Raw genomic sequence first — 14,749 nt, 5'->3', positions numbered from 1 at the left:
ATTTTCTTTAACCAATTTGGTCTTTAATGCAGGGCCGACAGACACCCCCCCCCCCTTCTTCCACTTACCTTTTCCATTTTTCAGGTAATGCTGCAATTAGTTGGTTGTAATTTTGAATAGAGCAGACATTTCCATATATTTTTGATAGCTGCATGTGTGACATAACTGACTCTTCGTAGGAACTTTCAAAAGGCAAGCCCATCAATATATGATGAAACAACATCATAAGGTTTCATCATCAATATATGATGAAACAACCTAATAAGGACATACCATATGGGCTGTGTGGTCCACAGACATCAAGCTGCTAATAAGGACATACCATATGGGCTGTGTGGTCCACAGACAACAAGCTGCTAATAAGGACCTACCATCTGGGCTGTGTGGTCCACAGACAACAAGCTGCTAATAAGGACATACCATTTGGGCTGTGTGGTCCACAGACATCCGGCTGCTAATAAGGACATACCATCTGGGCTGTGTGGTCCACAGACATCCGGCTGCTAATAAGGACATACCATCTGGGCTGTGTGGTCCACAGACATCAAGCTGCTAATAAGGACATACCATCTGGGCTGTGTGGTCCACAGACATCCGGCTGCTAATAAGGACCTACCATCTGGGCTGTGTGGTCCACAGACAACAAGCTGCTAATAAGGACATACCATTTGGGCTGTGTGGTCCACAGACATCCGGCTGCTAATAAGGACATACCATCTGGGCTGTGTGGTCCACAGACAACAAGCTGCTAATAAGGACATACCATCTGGGCTGTGTGGTTCATAGACATCCGGCTGCTAATAAGGACATACCATCTGGGCTGTGTGGTCCACAGACATCCGGCTGCTAATAAGGACATACCATCTGGGCTGTGTGGTCCACAGACATCCGGCTGCTAATAAGGACATACCATCTGGGCTGTGTGGTTCATAGACATCCAGCAGCTAATAAGGACATACCATCTGGGCTGTGTGGAGCTAGTCAATGAATGGCAAGCTCCAGGTGGTGGAATGTTGACCAGTTGCAGGAACATTCTGGGTTGAGGCAGCCGTAGCAGGCCAATCCACACCTAGAGGTCCTGCTTCATTCTCTGTTTATCACACATTCCAGCCTGCTGATGTCATCTGTAGACCTCACCAACTGGGGCATTGGAGCATGTTGAAGGTGGGGGGGACACCCAGGGACACCCAGGGCTATGAGAATAGGGAGAGTATGAGAATAGGGAGACCCAGGACTATGAGAATAGAGAGACCCAGGACTATGAGAATAGAATAGAGACCCAGGGCTATGAGAATAGAGAGACCCAGGGCTATGAGAATAGAGAGACCCAGGACCATGAGAATAGAATAGAGACCCAGGGCTATGAGAATAGAGAGACCCAGGGCTATTAGAATAGAGAGACCCAGGACTATGAGAATAGAATAGAGACCCAGGGCTATTAGAATAGAGAGACCCAGGACTATGAGAATAGAATAGAGACCCAGGGCTATGAGAATAGAGAGACCCAGGGCTATGTGTCACGTCTGCTCCCCCCCCCCCCCCCCCCCCCCCCCCCCCCCTGGCGCTTGAGGGCGCCAGAATGCCTTGCATCACTCACTCCTGCCATCCATCACGTACACCTGCCTTTCCTCGTCACGCGCATCAGCGTTATTGGACTCACCTGGACTCTCTTATCACCTGTTCATTTTCTCCCCTATATGTGTCAGTTCCCCAGCTCTGTTCCCCGCTTCTGCATTGATTGTTTTCTGTTTGCTAACGCTGTTTATGTCTCGTTCCATGTCCGTTATTTATTAAATGTTACTCCCCGTACCTGCTTTCGTCTCTCCAGCGTCATCATTGTGACACTATGAGAATAGAGAGACCCAGGACTATGAGAATAGAGAGAGCCAGGGCTATGAGAATAGAGAGACCCAGGACTATGAGAATAGAGAGAGCCAGGGCTATGAGAATAGAGAGACCCAGGACTATGAGAATAGAGACACCCAGGACTATGAGAATAGAATAGAGACCCAGGGCTATGAGAATAGAGACACCCAGGGCTATGAGAATAGAGAGACCCAGGACTATGAGAATAGAGAGACCCAGGGATATGAGAATAGAGACACCCAGGGCTATGAGAATAGAATAGAGACCCAGGGCTATGAGAATAGAGAGACCCAGGGCTATGAGAATAGAGAGACCCAGGACTATGAGAATAGAGAGACCCAGGGCTATGAGAATAGAGAGACCCAGGGCTTTGAGAATAGAGACACCCAGGACTATGAGAATAGAGAGACCCAGGGCTATGAGAATAGAGAGACCCAGGGCTATGAGAATAGAGACCCAGGGCTATGAGAATAGAGAGACCCAGGGCTATGAGAATAGAGACCCAGGGCTATGAGAATAGAGAGACCCAGGACTATGAGAATAGAGAGACCCAGGGCTATGAGAATAGAGAGACCCAGGGCTATGAGAATAGAGAAACCCAGGACTATGAGAATAGAGAGACCCAGGGCTATTTTTATTTTTATTTTTTTATTTCACCTTTATTTAACCAGGTAGGCTAGTTGAGAACAAGTTCTCATTTGCAACTGCGACCTGGCCAAGATAAAGCATAGCAGTGTGAACAGACAACAACACAGAGTTACACATGGAGTAAACAATAGACAAGTCAATAACATGGTAGAAAAAAGAGAATCTATATACAATGTGTGCAAAAGGCATGAGGTAGGCAATAAATCGAATAATTACAATTTAGCAGATTAACACTGGAGTGATAAATCATCAGATGATCATGTGCAAGAAGAGATACTGGTGTGCAAAAGAGCAGAAAAGTAAATAAATAAAAGCAGTATGGGGGTGAGGTAGGTAAATTGGGATGGTAGTTTACAGATGGACTATGTACAGCTGCAGCGATCGGTTAGCTGCTCGGATAGCAGATTTTTAAAGTTGTTGAGGGAGATAAAAGTCTCCAACTTCAGAGATTTTTGCAATTCGTTCCAGTCGCAGGCAGCAGAGAACTGGAAGGAAAGGCGTCCAAATGAGGTTTTGGCTATGAGAATAGAGACACCCAGGGCTATGAGAATAGAGAGACCCAGGGCTATGAGAATAGAGACCCAGGGCTATGAGAATAGAGACACCCAGGACTATGAGAATAGAGAGACCCAGGGCTATGAGAATAGAGACCCAGGGCTATGAGAATAGAGACCCAGGGCTATGAGAATAGAGACACCCAGGACTATGAGAATAGAGAGACCCAGGACTATGAGAATAGAGACACCCAGGACTATGAGAATAGAGAGACCCAGGACTATGAGAATAGAGAAACCCAGGACTATGAGAATAGAGAGACCCAGGGCTATGAGAATAGAGAGACCCAGGGCTATGAGAATAGAGAGACCCAGGGCTATGAGAATAGACACACCCAGGGCTACAGATGTAGGATCTTAAGGGCTATGACAGAGCAGACAATGATAATCTCAACTGACACTTCACCTTCCCTGCACCCAAGCTCGACAGCCAGTCTACCATGTGTTGCCCTACAGTATGTGGCCCTCTGAATAAGAAGGCAGTATTCGGCTAGTGTAACTCACAGGCACAGCTCTGTTACTACTATGTTGTTACTGTGGAAGACAGCCGGGCTGTGACATACAAATGGGATGCTAGCTCAAGAATATACCTTTTTTTTTAAAAACGCATCAAGGCCAGAGTGGGTTTAGCACGATGCAACGTGGAGTGCCTGGATACAGCCCTTAGCCGTGGTATAATGGCAATATACCACAACCTCCCAGGTACCTTATTGCTATTATAAATTGGTTAACAACGTAATTATGACAGTAAAAATAAATGTTTCGTCATAGCCGTGATATACGGTCTGATATACCTCGGCTTTCAGCCAATCAGCATTCAGGGCTCCAACCACCCAGTTTATAAAGTGCCATTTACCCTGGCTTTGAACTTGTTTGCTTGAAATTCCCCTCAACTGCGTAAAATAGTGCTGTGGCGGCTGGCTCTGCAGGCCGTTTGGGCTGTAACAGAGGCTCCTCTGTCTGTATGCAGCAGGCATCAGGAGCACACAGAGCCCTTCAGAGCAGTCCAACGCATGCAGGCAACTTTTCTGCAACTGCACAGCTGGATTTGATTACAGCCAGCTGATTGGCTTGAGGACGGTGTAGTTCAGCCAACGGTCTGCCTGAGACGGGCTGAAAATCCACTCCCATTTCCACTGGGTTGAGCAACATGCTTCAGCTCCACAGACATTAATACCTGAATGTGGCTCTTATATTGGAGCCTATGCATTCAACTGAATGCCGAATTTCTCATTTCTAATTTGAATACCATCATGCCATTGTAAATGATGTGTTAAAGGGGGTTTGTATGATTGAATACGATTTCAAGGATGATACCCAGAATTCTGAAATGATGCAAGACCCCTACACCAGGGAAAACAAAACGAAAACCCTCTATGACTGAGGTTCCTATGGGATCTATCAAATTACATAACATTAGTATGCCTTCTCCACAATACAAGATTGTTAATGAGTGTATCTTTGGCGGAGGGGCGACCGTTTGACAGTTTGGTGAGCAATTTACGCACACCATATCAAATAAATATAAGCTGACAAACAGCTTTCAGGCTATGTATCTTTCATGCATTTTGAGAAAATAAGAACGTTACTGGATTATTGGGGAAATTGTTATTGATCGAAGTCTTTATCACATTTTACGCACATGCCGGCCTGTAGGTTAGAGGAGTACAGTAGCCTAATCCTTGGATATTTATGTTAGGCTACCACGCGTACTGTGACACAAATACACAGCCTGCACTCAATTGACCAGCTACTAACAACCCTCAATGGTAACAAAGTAACAATGGACATTTTTTTCTCATTTAATAAATTGCAAACGTTATTGAGGGATGTCTAAGTAAATGCCGCATATTCAACACCCATTGTTCATGCCCAAAATATTGTATGAAGGCTATGGTCATGAGATGTTCTCCCATTCAGTTGTGGTCTTGTACATCAGATGTAGTGTAGTGCATGCCTATTGCTTTTTATCACCACTCTCTGTCGCAAGATAGTCTACCTATCAAGAACGACGGGGCAAAAACACGGTTAAATCTTCCATTCATTGACTACTTGGTTGTAATAACGATTTATAACTACCTGCGACAATTATAGGGTGATCATGATGTTAAAATTCGTTATGCTTCCAAATCCAAGGCAATTGGGGATAGTTCTACAATTTATCTATAATCTTCTCTTCTGAAACAAGTTGCACACTGCCGTTTTGCACACAGGGAAACGAACGGTATTAAATCTTACCCCGTCTTAAAACTGTGGACAATTCCCGTGTATATTTCCCAATTGACAAAATATTTTACATCCACTTCCAGACGCTGTTCAAGCTGCTTCTGTGGAACCAAATTGAGTTCAGATGCTGGTTTCTCCAGCGAGAAGCTTCTTCGTGGTCGCCATGTCGGCCGACTGTGCGATAGACAGGATTACATTGAAATTAGTGGCATATCCTCTCTTGTCTTGTTACTCCAACTATCAAGGAGGCGCAGTGCCTCCAGCTATTGTGCAAGGCACTGCAACTACGTGCAACCCATTCCTTGCCAAATAAATGTTATTATAGCCACATAGCTCCATCTAGCTGTAGAATATGGGGCATAGGCTAAATTAGGCCTAGGCCTACAAAGCCCAGCACAGTAGTGATGGGCATTCCGAGTCTGTACAGTGAGGCCTACTTGATATTCAAGTTACTATTCAATCATTTATGAAGTTCAGTGCTGTTCAAAATTTAGTAGAATACAGAAGTGTTTACTGTCAAAGGGTACCGTGTCTCATGGCCAAGAGAAGTGTAAGGTAGTCACAGGCTGGATGATTTCCTAAATAATTGCAGGATTTATTGAATAAAACTGGCGAGAGGCTTAATCATTGATGACTGCATTCGTGGGCTCAAGACCAAAGATTTATTTTTTATAAGAAAATACACTTTAGCTTAGTCACTTTGCACTTAACATGTCGCAAACATGTGTTGTTTGAAGCACTTGTTGGCTGCTTTTCCTTCACTCTGTGGTCCAACTCATCCCAAACCATCTCAATTGGGTTGAAGTCATGTGATTGTGGAGACCAGGTCATCTGATGCAGCACTCCATCACTCTCATACTACATGATTACATGAGTTTATTCAATGTACTACAATGTAGAAAATAGTAAAAAATTAAGAAAAACCCTTGAATGAGTAGATGTCCAAACTTTTGACTGGTACTGTTTATACACTACATGACCAAATGTATGTGTACACTTGCTCATCGAACATCTCATTCCAAAATCATAGTCATTAATGTGCAGTTGGTCCCCCCTTTGCTGTCATAACAGCCTCCACTCTCCTGGGAAGGCTTTCCACTTGATGTTGGAACATTTCTGCGGGGACTTGCTTCCATTCAGCCACAAGAGCATTAGTGAGGTCGGACACTGATGTTGGGCGATTAGGCCTTGCTCTCAGACGGCGTTCTAATTCATCCCAAACGTCTTCGATGGGGTTGAGGTCAGGGCTCTGTGCATGCCAGTCAAGTTCTTCCACACTGATATCGACAAACCATTTCTGTATGGACTTCGCTTTGTGCACGAGGGCATTGTCATACTGAAACAGGAAAGGACGTTCCCCAAACTGTTGCCACAAAGTTAGAAGCATATAATCGTCTAGAATGTTATTGTATACTGTAGCGTTAAGATTTCCCTTCACAAGAACTAAGGGGCCTAGTCCGAACCATAAAAAACAGCCTCAGACCATTATTACAAACTTTACTATGCCTTGGGGCAGGTAGCTTTCTCCTGGCATCTGCCAAACCCCGATTAGTCCGTCAGACTGCCAGATTCGCCGAATACAACAGAATACAACAATGCAGTTTTAAGAAAAATAAGTAAAAATAGATAAGTAAAAAAAAATATGTATATTTTTTAAGTTAAAACTAATAAAAGAGCAGCAGTAAGGCTATATACAGGGGGTACCGGTACCGAGTCAATGTGCGGGGGTACAGGTTAGTGAAGGTAATTGAGGTAATATGTACATGTAGGTAGGGGAAAAGTGACTATGCACAGATAATAAACAGAGAGTAGCAGCAGCGTAAAATAAGGGGGGGGGGGGAATGCAAATAGTCTGGGTAGCCATTTGATTAGATGTTCAGGAGTCTTATGGCTTGGGGGTAAGAGCTGTTAAGAAGCCTTTTGGACCTAGACTTGGCACTCCGGTACCGCTTGCCATGCGGTAGCAGAGAGAACAGTCTATGACTAGGGTGGCTGGAGTCTTTGACAATTTATAGGACCTTCCTCCAACACCGCCTGGTATAGAGGGTCCGCCTGGTATAGAGGATCCGCCTGGTATAGAGGGTCCTGGATGGTATAGAGGGTCCGCCTGGTATAGAGGGTCCACCTGGTATAGAGGGACCGCCTGGTATAGAGGGTCCGCCTGGTATAGAGGGTCCGCCTGGTATAGAGGGTCCGCCTGGTATAGAGGGTCCGCCTGGTATAGAGGGTCCGCCTGGTATAGAGGGTCCACCTGGTATAGAGGGTCCACCTGGTATAGAGGGTCCGCCTGGTATAGAGGGTCCACCTGGTATAGAGGGTCCGCCTGGTATAGAGGGTCCACCTGGTATAGAGGGTCCGCCTGGTATAGAGGGTCCTGGATGGCAGGAAGCTTTAGACCCTGGTTTAGACCCTTTCTTCTTTAAGGTTGCTGCCCCTGTCATCGCCATGCCTACCTCTGACCTTTTAACCTGACCTTTTTGACTTTAATAGACTCGCTAGTGTTACTTTACTTTACTTTACTTTACTTCTGCTCTTTAATTATTCGTCACTTATATTTCTTATTCTCATTTAATTGTTTTTGTTATTTTTAGTAATGTTTTTTTTTTATTAACTGCATTGTTTGTTAGGGCTTTTAAGTAAGCATTTCACAGTCAGGTCTACTATACATGTTTTATTTGGCACATTGTGACATTGTGATTTGTTTTGAGACTTGCTGTCTCTGCCTGGCCAGTTCCACTCTCTCCACTGGGAATCTCTGCCTCTAGCCCTATTACAGGGGCTGAGTCACTGGCTTACTGGTGCTCTTCCATGCCGTCCCTAGGAGGGGTGCGTCACTTGAGTGGGTTGAGTCACTAACGTGGTCTTCCTGTCTGGGTTGGCACTCCCCCTTGGGTTGTGCCGTGACGGTGATCTTTGCGGGCTATACTCGGCCTTGGATGGTAAGTTGGTGGTTGAAGATCTCCCTCTAGTGGTGTGGGGGCTGTGCTTTGGCAAAGTGGGTGGGGTTATATCCTGCCTGTTTGGCCCTGTCCGGGGGTATCATCGGATGGGGCCACAGTGTCTCCTGACCCCTCCTGTCTCAGCCTCCAGTATTTATGCTGCAGTAGTTTATGTGTCGGGGGGCTAGGGTCAGTCTGTTATATCTGGAGTATTTCTCCTGTCTTATCCGGTGTCCTGTGTGAATTTAAGTATGCTCTCTCTTAATGCTCTCTTTCTGTCTTTCTTTCTCTCTCTGAGGACCTGAGCCCTAGGACCATTCCTCAGGACTACCTAGCATGATGACTCCTTGCTATCCCCAGTCCACCTGGCCGTGCTGCTGCTCCAGTTTCAACTGTTCTGCCTGCGGCTATGGAACCCTGACCTGTTCACCAGACGTGCTACCTGTTCCAGATCTGCTGTTTTCAACTCTCTAGAGACAGCAGGAGCGGTAGAGATACACTCAATGATCGGCTATGAAAAGCCAACTGACATTTACTCCTGAGGTGCTGACCTGTTGCACCCTCGACAACTACTGTGATTATTATTATTTGACCATAATTTATGAACATTTGAACATCTTGGCCATGTTCTGTTTTAATCTCCAACCGGCACAGCCAGAAGAGGACTGACCACCCCTCATAGCCTGGATCCTCTCTAGGTTTCTTTCTAGGTTTTGGCCTGTCTAGGGAGTTTTTCCTAGCCACCGTGCTTCTACACCTGCATTGCTTGCTGTTTGGGGTTTTAGGCTGGGTTTCTGTACAGCACTTTGAGATATCAGCTGATGTAAGAAGGGCTTTATAAATACATTTGATTTGAATACTTATGTAATAAGTAATTTTTTGTGTTTTATAAATGTGCAAACATTTTTTTTAATGTGTTTTTGCTTTGTCATTATGGGGCATTGTGTGTAGCTTGAGAAATTGTATTTATTTAATCCATTTTAGAATAAGGCTGTAACGTCACAAAATGTGGAAAAGTACAAGGGGTATGAATACTTTCCGAATGCACTGTATGGTGTACAACTATTTCATACCATCAACTAACCCTACACCTATATTTCATACCACCAACTAACCATATATACTAACAATTTACAATATATTGCCATGGGGGTTGTGTTACGCACGCCTCTAAAAAGAGGGAACGCAACTCCCTGCTGCAACTCAACTCTCCGTGAAGCGAAAGAGGTATGGACCGTAGGTGCGAGAAAGGAAGACAAAGGCAGAATTTACCGTTACTAGGATTTATTTCCTACACGGTAATATGGGGAAAAGGGGTTGGACGGAACCAAAGGAAAGAAAGTAAATATCTAACCTGCCTACCCACTTAACTTACCTAACTTAGCACCACCTGGTGCCCTAACCAAAATACAGGGGGTGGTCCGCCCAGGTCTTACCTAGTGTGCCTAGACAGTAAATATACTACGGGTATATGTATGCCCTCGGGCCTCTTGCCTAAGCACTCCCAAAGTGCCTTCTCCTTCCCCCCTGGGAACAAATGATACAGAACAACAAACAATTTCAATAATCAAAACAGTGCGTCCTATAACATATAACAGACATAACCAATCAGCTCCCTCAGCAACAACTTACAAAATACATACTAAATATCTTTGAGAAACAACCAACACTTGATCACTATCAAATTCTCCAGAAAAAAATCTCTCTCTCTAATCTCTCTCTAATCATTTCTCTTTTTCTCCTAAACAGAACACTGGCTTTTATATCTTCTGGTGGCAATGGTGATTAGAGTCAGCTGCTTCTTGACGAGGGGGCGGAGTCAGCTCCAATCATCAATTAGAATGGGGATGACCAATCAGCTGGTTAGGGAGGCTTCCAGGAAGCCATCTCCTGAAACACACACACTCAAATACAAAACAGAAACTGGGGAACGTAACAGGTTGATTCTCGGAATTGGTCGATTCCCCATCAGACTAAACTCACTTTGTGCCATGGATCATCACTGGAGGCTTCGTGCCATGGATCATCACTGGAGGCTTCGTGCCATGGATCATCACTGGAGGATTCGTGCCATGGATCATCACTGCAGGCTTCGTGCCATGGATCATCACTGGAGGCTTTGGGCCATGGATTACCACTGGAGGCTTCGTGCGTGGAGCAGGCACAGGACATACTAGGCTGGAGACACACACTGGAGGCCGGGCGCATGGAGCTGGCACAGGATATACTGGACCGTGGAGGCACACTGGAGCTCTGGAGCGTAGAGCTGGCACAACCAGTCCTGGCTGGATGCTCACTTTAGCCCGGCAAGTGGGGGCGCTGACACAGGACGCACTGGTCTGTGCAAGCGCACTGGCGACACAGTGCGTAGAGCCGGCGTAGGATATCCTGGACCGAGGAGGCGTACTAGAGACCAGGAGCGCTGAGCCGGCACAACCCGTCCTGGCTGGACCGACACGTGCGGAAAGCAGGCACAGAACGCACCGGGCTAAGGGTGCGCACTGGAGGCACGGTGCGCAGAACATGGTATCTGAACCGTGACCAACTCCTCATCGTAATTACAGGGAGTTGGTTCTCGTTCCCACCTTTGCTCCGCTCGCCACCCCGTGTGCCCCCCAAATATTTTGGGAGGCTGCCTCTCGGGCTTCCGTCGTCTCCTTGATTCCGGGTTTCGTCGCCGTTTCTCTCTCACTGCCTCCGCCTGCTTCCATGGCAGGGTCTTGTCCCCTGCCATAACTTCCTTCCATGTCCATGATGTCCTCCACTCACTCTTCTCCCGGGCCCAGGATCCCTGCTCCTCCTGGCCACGCTGCTTGGTCCTTTGGTGGTGGGATCTTCTGTTATGTCCGACGTCAATTGAATGACACCAAAGTGCAGTGTGGAAAGTGTTGATCGTACTTTATTAAATGAACACCAAAAACAACAAAAATATAAACGAACGTAAAGCCCTGTAGTGGTAAACAGCAACTATACAAAGACAAGATCCCACAACTGAAGGTGGGGAAAAGGGCTGCCTAAGTATGATCCCCAATCAGTGACAACAATAGACAGCTGCCTCTGATTGGGAACCATACCCAGCCAACAAAGAAATATACAAACTAGAAGCCCCACCCAAATCACACCCTGACCTAACTAAATAGAGAAATAGAAAGGCTCTCTATAGGTCAGGGCGTGACAGTAACAAACTAAATCTTACTCAACTAATAACTATACCTACCCGTCCTAAACCAAAAGACCCCATCTACATTAATAGACCTTATCTTAACAAATACACCTCACAAATACATAGCTAGTGGGTTATTTTCTAATGACATCAGTGACCACTGCCCTACTGCATGTATCAGAGATACTAGGCTATACAACCGTGACCCTCTGTATAAGAAAGAAGAAGAAGAAGAAGAAGAAGAAGAAGAAGAAGAAGAAGAAGAAGAAGAAGAAGAAGAAGAAGAAAAAGAAGAAGATAAACTATCAACACTTCTCAGAGCAAGCCTTTATTCATGACCTTTATTATTCAGAGCTTTTATCCGTAAACGGCATAATGGACCCAGTTTTAGCGTTCTCTTTCTTTTCATACATTTTTACCTTCATGGCTGATAAACACGCCCCGTTAAAGCGACTTAGGGTAAAAAAATCGAACTAATGCTTGGTTCTCCTGTGATTTTAAAATCCTTTTTCTGCAAAAGAATCAAGCATGGGCCTTGGCGAGGAAACTGGTGAAACAGCTGATTGGCTGCTTTTTAGGCAATTGAGAAATAAATGGACCGGAGGAATAAAAAAGGCAAAATCTAGGTATTTTCTTGATGCTATGACAGTCTGCTGATGATCCCGCTAAATTCTGGAAAACTGTTAACTCACTTAAACGAGGAAACTCCTTCACTTCCATGCCGAAGCAAATTACATCAGAATCTGGGATCATCAGTGACCAAAATGAAATTTGTGATGTTTTTAAATAAACATTTTATTTCTGCTGGTTTTCTTTTTGAAAGAAAAATGGCCAACATGATCCTGACCGGTCTATTGTTTCAGCCCCTCGGCCTTCAGCTGATGTGAAAACAGTAAGCCGTTTTTTAATTTTTTAAAAGTCACAGAAGATGAGGTCTTATCTGCACTATCTGCTATAGATTCTAATAAATCATTAGGAGCTGACAATCTGGATCCATATTTACTCAAGTGTGCGGCACCTATTATTGCTGGTGTAGTGATGCAAATCTTTAATCAAACATTTGTCGTAGGAAAGATTCCTAAATCTTGGAAAACAGCTTTTGTTTTACCACTCCTCAAGGGAGGTGATGGCAGTGAATTTGATAATTATCAGCCCATCTCTAAGCTCTCCTGTTTGGCAAAAATTAGAGTCATTGGTGAATAGGCAACTACAATCTTTAATAACTGTTAACAATACTCTTTATAGTAATCAATCTGGCTTCAGACCTAAACACAGTACTATTACGGCCACTGTACATGTTGTAAATGATATTACTAATGCCCTAGATAATAGAAAGTACTGTGCCGCCTTGTTCATAGATTTATCTAAAGCTTTTGACACTGTAGACCATGCGATACTTTTGGGTAAGCTGTCGTCAATGGGACTGGGATTGGTTTCATGACTATCTAAAGGACAGAAGTCAGGCTGTTAGAGTCGACAGCATCCAGTCGGAGCCATTGGAGTTGGTTAAAGGGGTGCCACAAGGTTCTATACTTGGTCCATTACTGTTCACTCTCTACATAAACAATATCGGTGATGAGATAAGAAAGTGTCAAATTAATTTATATGCTGATGACACTGTCATGTAGTCTATCGCTTCAACAGCTGACCAAGCATTATCACTATTGGAAACAGATTTTAAGATATTACAAGGGTCTTTTATACAGCTGAAACTTGTTTTAAATGCAAAGAGAACAAATGTTTTGATTTTTAATAAGTTCAAAAAAAGTTGGTTGAAAATACATGTGCACTTACGAGCTTAGATGGTTCTTGAATTAAGCAGGTCTCTGCATATAAATACTTATATATGGTTGGATATGGTTGGATGATAAACTGTCTTTTAAAATGCACATTGACGAACTTTGTAAACGGCTAAAAATCAAGCTAGGCTTCCTCTATAGAAACAGGACATGTTTGTCCTCTACAAATAGAAGAGAAATTGTGCAAGCTACTTTTATGTCTGTTATGGATTATGGTGATATTATTTACATGCATGCTACGGCATCAACACTTAAATCGCTGGATGCTACTTATCATTGCGCACTTAGGTTTATTACGGGTGCTAGCTACAGAACTCACCACTGTGTTTTATATCAATATGTGGGTTGGACTTCGCTGTCTGTGAGACGAGAACAACATGCTCTCGTGTTTGTCTATAAAGCACTTCTGAATAAGCTACCTTCTTATTTATCATCACTCATCAATATTAGAATTAGAATTCCTAAAACCAGGTCTCAACATGGATTACACTTGAGGCCCATGCGATTTCCACAGAGTTGGGTATGGCTGCCTTTTCCTGTTACGCTTCTTGCCTATAGAATAGCCTGCAGACTAAACTTAAACTTGAGACTCTTGTCCCCCTTGCCCATTTTAAATATTTATTGGAGGATTTTTATTTTTGTATTGCTTGTAACTGTTTCGGGTAATGCAAGTTCTTGTGCTGTTAGGGGAATAACCTATGTGTAAATGTAATCTGTTGCTTTATTTTTTTGTGTTATCTGTGATCGTTTTGTTTGTCTTGTTTAGTTTTTTAATCATTGTACCTAAACTGTATGTGTAAACATGTATACGCAGTGCCCAGCTGTAAAAGAGACTCTGGTCTCAGTCTGTGTTCCTTGTTGAAATAAAGGTATTGTGTTGTTTTGTGTTAATAACATTTAGACTACGTTACCCAGCAGGCTATGCGGGCGCGGGAGATGGTTAAAGAATGGCTTGCATGGCTAAATATGGAGTTGTCTAGCTGAAGTATATGTTCATTAAAAGTAGTTAAACCTACGCCCCGGTTTGTCATTATATAAGGAACAAACATAACAGGTAAAATAATAATATTAATAATAATAACCATACAGCTACAATACATTGAGTACAATAGTATCAGTCATTATACCCATAAAACCTAGCGGTAAACCCCGGAAATGGTTCTAATATTTTTTTCAATATTCATTTTTGCGTCTGGGATTTTAGAACTATTTCATATAAGCTCTGTGTTTCATATTGGCTTAACCTGGCACGACATTTTGATAACCGCGCAAATCTCTCTCAGACATGGTAAATTGTATCAATATATTCACCTGTAATTACCTCCCAACATGAAACGCTAATTAGCCGCTTATGTGGCTTTCATAAAGAACTACACATCTTTTCGCAAGGTTTGACGTCATCCCCCAAGGCACATTTCTCAGTGCAACTCCTTGACAAATTGCCTAGCAAGAATCATAGATATTATAGGCGTTTTAGTTTCCCGTGTGTATTCTCGTTCAGAATTTTTGAAATTGCATAGCTTGCTACCTTAGCGTCTTTAAATTACTGTAATT

General features: G+C 43.9%; 1 protein-coding gene across 7 annotated transcripts in view; it reads right to left on the bottom strand.

Moving 5' to 3' along the window:
- Positions 1 to 14,749, bottom strand: part of LOC129816694 (FERM, ARHGEF and pleckstrin domain-containing protein 1-like) — a 165,038-nt gene that overhangs the window by 148,047 nt on the left and 2,242 nt on the right. For 2 of the 7 annotated variants that reach the window (XM_055871476.1, XM_055871475.1), the window contains exon 1: positions 5,307 to 5,546. The exons of 2 other annotated variants lie outside the window; for them this stretch is intronic. The gene's annotated coding sequence lies outside the window, so the exon portion shown is untranslated. Of the gene's footprint in view, positions 1 to 5,306; positions 5,551 to 14,749 lie in introns of those variants that run through there. 3 more of the 7 variants (XM_055871471.1, XM_055871474.1, XM_055871477.1) reach the window with 2 other exon arrangements.

The sequence above is a fragment of the Salvelinus fontinalis genome, chromosome 19, assembly GCF_029448725.1.
Source record: "Salvelinus fontinalis isolate EN_2023a chromosome 19, ASM2944872v1, whole genome shotgun sequence".
In the NCBI taxonomy this organism is placed as follows: Eukaryota; Metazoa; Chordata; class Actinopteri; order Salmoniformes; family Salmonidae; genus Salvelinus; species Salvelinus fontinalis.
This window is presented reverse-complemented; position numbering and strand designations above follow the sequence as displayed.